The sequence below is a fragment of the Pongo abelii genome, chromosome 2 (genome assembly GCF_028885655.2).
Source record: "Pongo abelii isolate AG06213 chromosome 2, NHGRI_mPonAbe1-v2.0_pri, whole genome shotgun sequence".
NCBI lineage: Eukaryota > Metazoa > Chordata > Mammalia > Primates > Hominidae > Pongo > Pongo abelii.
Genome location: NC_085928.1, coordinates 37,129,671 through 37,139,621, shown reverse-complemented (window position 1 = coordinate 37,139,621; position 9,951 = coordinate 37,129,671). Strand labels below are relative to the sequence as shown.

Genomic DNA, 9,951 nt, shown 5'->3' with positions numbered 1-9,951 from the left:
TTATAAAGGGGAGTTCCCCTACACAAGCTCTCTTTGCCTGATGCCATGTAAGATGTATAGATATAGACAGATGTAGTAAGATATATAGATATAGACAGATGATATGAATACACACACACACACACACACACACACATGAGAAGAGATTAGGGAAACTGGCTCATATGATTATGGAGGTTGGGAAGTCTCATGACAGGCCATCTGCCAGCTGGAGTCCCTGAGATGCTTGTAGCATGGCTCAGTCCAAGTCCCAAAGCCTCAGACTAGAAAAGCCAAATGTCTGAGAACCCAGGGGGCTGTTAGTGTAAGTACCGCAGTTCCAAGATCAGAGAGGCCAGAGTTCTGATGTCCTTATTGGCAGGAGCTCCAGGAGAGAGAAAGAGGGAATTCACCTTTCCTCTGCCTTTTTGGTCTATCTGATACCCCAGTAAATTGAATGGTGCCTGTCCACATTAAGGATGGATCTTTCCCACTCAGTCCACCAACTCACAAGCCCATCTCCTCCGGAAACAGCATCACATGCACACCCAGAAATAATGCTTTATCAGTTCTTCAGATATTCCTTAATCCAATTAGGTTGACACTTAAAGTAAACCCTCAAACATTCTTCCATAGCCTTTTTGATACTTACATGATACCTCATTACAGAGATAATATTATCTTAGATCTAACATGTTTTATTATAAGAAACAACACTGCATTGAATATCCTTATATCTTTGTCACTGTATCTTTCCACATACTTTTCATTATTTCCTTAGGAAAAAAGAGTGGAAGAATGATGGTTCTGCAAACTCTGAATGCTTCTCACATATACCAAGTTACAATCCAGAAAGGTGTACCAATTTATAATCTACCCCAGACTTCATAAATGATCCATAGCTCTGAAAACCCACTTTAAGTTTACAAATGATAAAGAAAAAATTATGGAAACATTTAGAAGGCCCTTATAAGTATTATTTCAATTAAAATATACTGAATATAATTTATGAACCTAAACTTTTTATAAGATCATAAGATTTATTTTTATAAAACTGGCTACTTATGTAAGGTCCCAGAAAGACAGACCTAAGAGCTTTAGTAGGTTTTCTATGTTTAAAAAATAAAAGTTAAGCAAAGCAACATATTGCATTCAGCTTTTCAAATTGAACATGTTTAGAGATTGCTATAGCTCACAGTATATCCCAGAATCAACATGAATGTTATTGGGCATGCATGTGCGTGTGTGTGTGTTTGTGTGTGTGTTTATGTAGCAGGGAGTTAGATTGTCATATTCATTCCCCTTTGATTATATCCCTTGCCAGTTGGCTAAGCTTAAGAAATTCTGAACACAAGTGTTGCCAGAATTCTCCGCCCACAACCTGGCTGACAGCTTTATCAACAGCCCTGGAGGGAGAACAGTCCCCAGCCTGTCCTCCCATCTCTGTGGTGCCAACTGCAGCCTGAATGTTTGGGCTTCAATGGTAAACACAGGCAGACAAGCCCCAAAGATCTAAGGGGAGCAGATATTTGTTTTACTAGCAACAAAAACAAATAAGTAAATACATAAAAAGCAAGCTGTGACATTCAGAATGTGCATGCCCTTTTAATGCACTGAAGATTTAAGCAATTAGCAATTTAAATTCAGCAATGATAATGAATATTGTATTCAAAATATCAATAATCCCATTGGAAAATAAAATCACTTTCATTAAACAAATATCACCTTTCAACTGTCTAGAAGGTAAATCATAACACAAAGAATAAGACAATTAACAGAGCAATGGCTCAGGTAACATATGTCAAATCCCTCTTCACGCACATGGATAATCAAAACCAATTTGGACATAACACTAGAGAAAGGCCCTGTAAAGAAAATTGATGCAAATTTATCATTATTCTTTAACTGTCCTTGCTCAATGAAGTCATATTAGTAGTTCCAAATTGCCCCACAAGTTTCTCTGTTAATCACCCATCAATTGCCCAAAAACATTGGCTGGAGGTGACAAGAAGGGAATTATATCAGCTAAGTCCTCCAAGGAGGTAGCTTAACAGTGCAGTCTTGGCAGTTTCACTCCAGGGACAGGTCTGTTCCAGAGTCGAGGCTGGTCCAGAAAGATGGAACTAGCTGCTCAGAGGCGCAAGCCAGAAAGTAGTAAAATATTATTTACCTTTTGGTTATTTAATAATGAGACACATAAAAATAGATACCCATTAGGGTAGCAACGGTTTTTTAATGGAAAATAAAAAGTGTTGGCAAGGAGGTGGAGAGATTGTAATTCTTGCATATTGCTAGTAGGAATGTAAAATGACACAGCCACTGAAACATTATGGCGGCTCCTCAGAAAGTTAAACATAGAATTACCACATGATTCAGCAATTCTACTTCTGAATATATTCACCCAACTATTGAAAACAAGGACTCAGATATTTATACACCAAAGTTCACAGCAACATTATTCACAGTAGCCAAAAACCTGGAAACAACCCAAATATCTATCAACAGATGAATGGATAAACAAAATGTGGTATGTATACACAATGGAATATTAATGAGCCTTTAAATGAAATGGCATCATAATACATGCTACAACATGAATGAACCTTGAAAACAGTATGCTAAGTGAAATAAGCCAAACATTAAATCACACAAACATTAAATAAGCCAATCATTAAACCACTATCCATCTATTAAAGTGAAAACCTTTAATAGATGGATAGTGGTAATGAGTGCACAGGAATGCAAGTAAGCTTAATGCCACTGATTTGTCCACTTTAAATGGCTAAATGGTATTTATGTCATGTATATTTTACCACAATAAAACAATAGAAAAAAATAATCCATTGAACACTTAAAGAACCTGGTTAAAATTTCTGTCTTTTATTCTTCTCTATAAATTGTATGTGGACAATTTTTTACCAACAACAGAAAAGCTAAAAATAGAAATAAGTAGATCTTAGACAAACACATGTACTTGGAACCATTTTGTTTGTTTTATTTCCTCTATTTTATTATTGCCTGATCTGACACAAAGCATCAGACTCACACAAATCAAGATTATAGCCAGTGTCAAGCTTTCATCATGATGTAAAAGAGTCAGGTAATCCAGGTAATCCAGTAAAAGATTCAGGTTCCAGAAAAGCAGAGAGAAGTTGGGGACATTGAGAGCAGTTCCCCAGCTCCTTTCGGTTCATGACAGACATCAACTCTCTGGCCTAGAGTGAAAGATGAGGTCCACAATGGAGGTCTTGTGGTGTTATCTCCTATCATAATGGAGCATTTTATGGAACATCTCTGTGTTACACCCCACCTTTCACGTCATTTTTCAAGGATATCCTGCTAGGAGCATTCTACAGAAAAGACCCTTCTGCTAGCATATTTCATTAGTGTATTTACCTGGAGTCCAGAATCACATTGACTAGACACCTGCCTTCTTTCCCCCATTCCACTTGGAGCATCCCCCAGATAGTCAGGGAGAAACTGAGTCACAGTTCAACTGCATTTTTTTCTCCTTGTTATAGACTAAAAGTTTATGTCCTCCCAAAATTCATATATTGAAGCCTACCCCCAATATGATGAATTTGGAGGTGAAGCCTTGGGAAGTAATTAGGTTTAAATGTAGTCATGAGGGTGAGGCTCCCATGATGAGACTGGTGTCCTTATATGAATAGGGAGAGAGACCAGAGTGAGCTCTGTCTCCACCATGTGAGGATACAGCAAGAAGGCGGCAACCTGAAAGCTAGTAAGAGGGCTTCACCAGACACTGAATCTGCTGGCACCTTGATAGTGGAAATCCTAGCCTCCAGAACTATGAGAAATAAACTTCTCTGGTTTAATGCAGTCCACAGCATTTCGTTATAGCAGCCCAAGCTGACTGCTCAATGACTAATCACTTGGATTGAATAAGTAAACAAAATATGTATGTATGTACTTGTCTTTAGAAATAATCATTTAATATAGAAACCTGGGATATTTCCATGGGAGCTTTCTACTCCCCAAAGTTCAATGTCTAGACCTCTATACCAGGAACTCTCCCCAAACAAATGCATCAAAATCACCTGGTAAAGGTAAGGAGGAAAAGCCAAAGCTTCCTTTGGATGGGTCCCCAAGTCCTTGTACAGCTCAAAAAGGTGTCAGATTTAAGGAGCTATAATCAATGAAAACCTAATGTAGAAGGAAAACTGCTTTAACAAATTAGACTTCAGGCCAAAAGGAAATTGAGGGATGGATGCATCATTGCCTCAGAAGGGCTCTCCAAGGTCCACCCAGCTTATTCCATCTTTTATATTCTCTGTTGGTGACCTTCTCCACCTCTTTTTTTTTTTTTTTTTTTTTTTGGACTACAGGATTTAGACAGTTTTTTGTATCCCAGGTCAACCTTGCCTTTGACAAAAACATAAATTGCTCTTTGCTCCCAAATCCTTGATTTGGCCTCAGTCAATTCCACCCCAGGCCCAGCTCTCAGGACCTGAGGCTGGATCAGTACAGGTTTCCCACAGATCCAGGAGGAAAAGCTGTGAGGAGAAAACCCAAAATGCTAGGATTAGTGGCAGCAGCAGGAGCCACCCCAACCTGATCACCACACAGAAGACCTGGTCCTTTCACCATCACTCACCCAGAGGACAGGGTTTCTCTCTGCCCTGTACCTCCTACCCAACTGCCTCTTTTGTTAACCTTGGCAAAAGAGCAGTAACAGGGAGAGGCACAGGCTCTAGCATCTTTAGACTGTCCTCAAAGTGCCCTGATGGGGGTGGTGAGTCTGAACTCCACCGTCACTAGCTAGAATTCTTAGCTTAATGGTGGTGCCAGGAAGTCACAGGAATGGAACCAAAGCTGGTGCCTCAGTTGTGAGTATATAGTGTCTCTAATTAACCCCACCTGGCTTCATATGATTATCTAAGCAGAAATGCTTCTGGCATTATTTGAACCACAGAACTCTGCTGGTAGCTACAGAACGTTTTCTACAAAGCATGCGGCAATGCAAACAGACAGAACAATTTTCTACTTATAGATGTGCACACTGGACAAGAGACATCTTCTGAGTGAAATACTACCAGAAACATGATCAATAAGCATTTAAAAAACCCTTGTAAATGGTACCAAATGCAATTTTAAAAACTTTAGAAATTATGGCGGTTTAAATATGAATGGCATTTTACAGCTTACAAAGAATTTCCACCCATCTTTCCACTTGAAAAGAAAATAGGAAGTTACTGTCATGCAACTCCAATATAAAAACAGCATAAGAAAACATAAGCCTGGTTATATAGGCTTCACAGAAATTCATAATGCTAGATAATTAATTCATGGGAAGAAAATGATTTGCTTTAAGCCACAGACTGTTTTCAAGAGCTTCTATGTTATGATGACAGCCGTTCTTCATAATCTTTGCATTTCAGGCTCTGAAGAAAGCAAAATAAGATTTTCACCTCATTTATATGCATCAGAGAAGTGCAAGGAAACATTCCAATGAAACTCACTGTGGCAAAGAATCTATTTAATTGCAGCAATGTATTTGATGTGGGCTCTAGACACAAGGCAAACCCCCAAAGCTGGAAATGATAACTGATGTTTTCGCCAAAGTTTGCCAGTGGCTGGTGACCATCACTTGCCTGATCCTGAGTGGCTGTCTCTTAGTGGTGGTTTCGTGTGTGTGTGTGTGTGTGTGTGTGTATCCTGCCAGAATTCTCTGGGTGGTCTGTGGAATATCTAGAATTTATGGTTGGCCTTTCCCATGGGCAGTTAGGCAAACACTCCAAATGCTATTTCTGGCTGCTTGGCTGAGGCGTGGTACCTGGTTTAGTCTCTCCAAAATCAAATCAAACGCCAAGGATGCCATTAGATCCTGGTTACTATTAGCATAACTCCTTCATGAGTAAGGGAAGAAATTGCCAACACATACAACATATCCTTTAGACCCACAACAAAAAAGGAATCATCTTTTGCCACTCCAAAGAAACAAGAGGAAAGGAGAAATGTAGATTCTATCCTTGTAAGCCCACAGATATCTTCTCTTTACTGCTGAGAGTGTCAAACCTGTTCATTCTAATATATGTTAAATCACTTTGCACTATAGTTCTCTAAATTTTGAATATCAATAAGAATTTCATGGCAAAAAACTCTACCATTGAAAAGGAAATCTTTCCCCATTGTAAAATGATGATTCAAATTTGATACTATGACATCATCTCTTCAAGTTAAAAAATGTAATGCACTTAGAAAAGTAATACATAAAGTATTTGACATTATTTACACTTAGTACAAATGAAAGTTCTGAAAATTGATTTAATCTGGGAAGAAGAAAAACTCAAAATACTAACTCTCCCCAATAAATAATAGGAGAATAAATAAGAAGATAAACAATTAGCTTAGATCAAGTTTCAACATCAATTTTTTATTCACCTCTGTGAAGAGGATGATGTGCAGTCTCAACTTGTTTGGTGGTGCGGTTCATCTGGTTTCAGGGATTTCTACTGTTTGGTTTTTTTTTGTTTTTTTGTTTTTTTTAGATGAAGTTTCACTCTTATCACCCAGGCTAGAGTGCAATGGCACAATCTCGGCTTACTGCAACATTCACCTCCCAGGTACAAGCAATTCTCTTGCCTCAGCTTCCCGAGTAGCTGGGATTACAGGCGTGCACCACCACACCCGGCCAATTTTTGTATTTTGAGTAGAGATGGGGTTTCACCATGTTGACCAGACTAGTCTCCAACTCCTGACCTCAAGTTATCCGCCCACCTCGGCCTCCCAAAGTGCTGTGATTACAGGCATGAGCCACCGTGCCCAGCCAGATTTCTACTGTTGTTAATTGCATCTTTTAAACAATGGATTCATTTATTCATTCGTTCAACATTTATTGAAGATCCACATCCATCTACTACGTGCCAGGCACTGTTATAGATTCTGGGGATACAACAGCAAACAAAATAAGAAAAAGTCTCTGGTTTTATGGAGCTTTTGATGCACTATAGTCTTAATATGATTAAATCAAATACTGGAGATATACTGATATTCGAATGTATGAAGCCATCACCCTGCATGCACTTAAAACTCAATGCAAACACTTAGTACACAACTGTGAATCTCACTTTGATCACCAACTCTCCTTTCCTAGGAATTGAGGCAAGATGACAACATCTCCAGTGACAACATCAAAGACTTGAGTCAACTCCTGTGTGTGTTTTGGGCAAGCTTACTCTGTTTTGGACTGCATTGTCATATCATCAATCTCCATTCCCCTCCTCTGGAGAGCTATTCTTCTTCACAGAGGAGCTACAACAGGCCAATAGCAGGGTCCCCCCACCCAACGACTTCTGATCTGCACAGTGTCCTCAAAGCCTTCCTCTCCTATCCCATTTCATCATATGACTTTGTCTTGCATGTTCTTAAACATCCCTAGCAATGCAGAACTACCTTCTTGAGTCCACAATCTGATTGCTGAGTGAAAAACAATCCCTGTCCTTTTTGTTGGTGGTACTATTAACTCCTCAGGCCACCTCCCTTTTATTCAGGGATAGAAACTAGTTTCTGCAACATTATAAAATTATTCCTCTAGCCTAAATATATCTTCCTCAAGTCATCTCCTAAAAAGCTTTCTAAAACAAATACTACCCTGGAGATTCTGATTCAATAGGTTTCAGGCAGGATTCATACAGTTTTATCTTTTTTTTTTTTAAACCACGGGTCATTTAGATGTTCATCTAAGTTTGAGAGCATTGCCCAGAGAGTTAATCAGTCAAAATATACCTAACATACCTTACATAGTGACCTCAACTTCCCCTCACATGCACCTCCTGCTTACTTCCTCAGTTTCCCTCCAGATATGTCGTCTCCTTCCCATATTTCAACCTAAACATTTGTACTTGTGACCACACTTGGTTGCATCATTCAGTATCTCTCCATCACCATCTCTTTTATATCCCTAGGTGATCTTAGACTAGGCACTGCTTCCATTTGGCTCTTTTCATACTTTATATCTAATCTATCGAGATTAGATTCTTGCCAACATTCTCTAGAACAGGCTTGATTTTTAGGCCATTTAAAATAAGCACCGAGGCAAAAAAAAATCTAGAAATCAAAGTATTATTCTACTGCCCCTATAACTTCCATTCAAAACAATTATACAGAATACTCTAGGTTGGGCCTGGCCTGGGTCTGACTGGGGCATGGGCACCAATGAACCATCTTGACTTCCTGGGAAAAGGCAGTGAAAGAGGAAGAAGTTGTAAGAGAGGGTACCCAGCTATGGAGGGTTAGAAAGTCCCCATCTCCTGCCATTAATCTCAAACCAGTACAGACCAGATAAAGCAGTGGGGCAGCAGGAGGGAAGAAAGAGTGATAGCAGCAGGAGGGAAGGAAGATGGTGGGACAGCTACCAGTGTGTATGGTGGATTGTGGCACTGAGTATACAAAACTGGGACATGTTGCAAATACAGAACAATAGTTTATTATCCCTTGATGTATTGCTTTCAAGAATTCAGCAAAAGTGGGCAATTAAGCTCAAAAGAGGGTGATAAAGAAAGCCAGTGTTGTAGACTTCTCCATTGGGGATGATGTAACAGGAAAAAGCCACATATACCATGAAGTGGTGAACCCACCATGGTTTAGTCGAAGACTGTTGACAGAAAGGTTTGGAGCAAGTAATCTTTAAATACTTAAAGCAGAACATGAAGGGCATTACTTTCTTTTCACTAAACTTCCACTGAATGCTCCAGAAAACAGAATATGCTGCTGAAATAGTGTTTGAGTTCTTTGATATTCCAGGCTCATACATAGCCATACAGGCTGTTTTTGCATTAGCAGCATCCTGAGCATCAAAACAAATAAGAAAACAGACACTGACTGGTATGGGGAGAGGTAGTAAAGATGGTGGCACTCCTGTCCCACCTCCAACTGAAGGATATGGGGTTGGCAACTGCCATAAGCACATTCCAGTCATAGGGCAAGCATCACATATTTCATTCAGCAACTGTTCAGAGGCTGAGAAGTAGAAATTCCTTCAAAGCAATCCCTGGAAACAGCTACTGCAGTAAAGGAGTGCTAGAGTTATGTCTGCCCAGATTTAGTAAAAGAATTTAACAAGTATGACACAGATGGGCCAAGTGGATTAAACAGTATGCTGGAATCAGGGCAATCTCAAAGAAAGAATTTTCCATTGACGTTAGTTATGAGAGATCTTTGTGACCTGAAATCTTTTTTCACCCAGGATTTGCTAATCATGACTTCACACAACTACCTAAGAGGTAGCAGATGAAGCAAGTCAGAATGATCAGAATAATAATATTCTGGCTGGGCATGGTGGCTGACGCCTGTAATCCCGGCACTTTGGGAGGTCAAGGCGAGTGGATCACTTGAGGCCAGGAGTTTAAGAACAGCCTGGCCAACATGGTGAAAACTCGCCTCTACTGAAAATACAAAAATTAGATGGGCATGGTGATGCACACCTGTAATTCCAGCTACTTGGGTGACTGAGGCACGAGAATTTCTTGAACCAGGGAGGTGGAGGTTACAGTGAGCCAAGATGGCGTCACTGCACTCCATCCTGGGTAACAGAGCAAGACTGTTTCAACAAAAAAAAGAATTATCAGAGCTGAGCTGATATCAGAGTTTTCTCTGCAAGAATATTAACCTCACTGAACTGGATATGCAGGGACTTTGAGTGTTGTTTTCATATTTTGAAGGAAAAAAAGTGACCAAGATAAATTTTTTTAAGTAGTCTCACACACACACACAATGTGAATGTATTTAATGTCACTGAAGTATATATTTAAAATAGTTAAAATAATCACCTTTATGCAATATATTTGCTTTTTAACAATTTAAAAGATAAATAAATGCATTCTTAAGTAGCCCTATGACACTTAGCATTACTCATTCATGAGACAAGGAATCCCAGTAATTATGAATTTCTACCATCCTCCCCACAAAAACAATTTGGTTTTTGTTACAAGTGCTTTTAGAACTAAGAAGTTA

At 39.3% G+C, this 9,951-nt stretch overlaps 1 pseudogene; it reads left to right on the top strand.

Annotated features, from left to right (window-relative positions):
* The first annotated feature begins 8,399 nt into the window (after positions 1–8,399).
* On the top strand, positions 8,400–9,225 carry LOC112132646 (actin-related protein 3-like; annotated as a pseudogene).
* Positions 9,226–9,951: the final 726 nt, after the last annotated feature.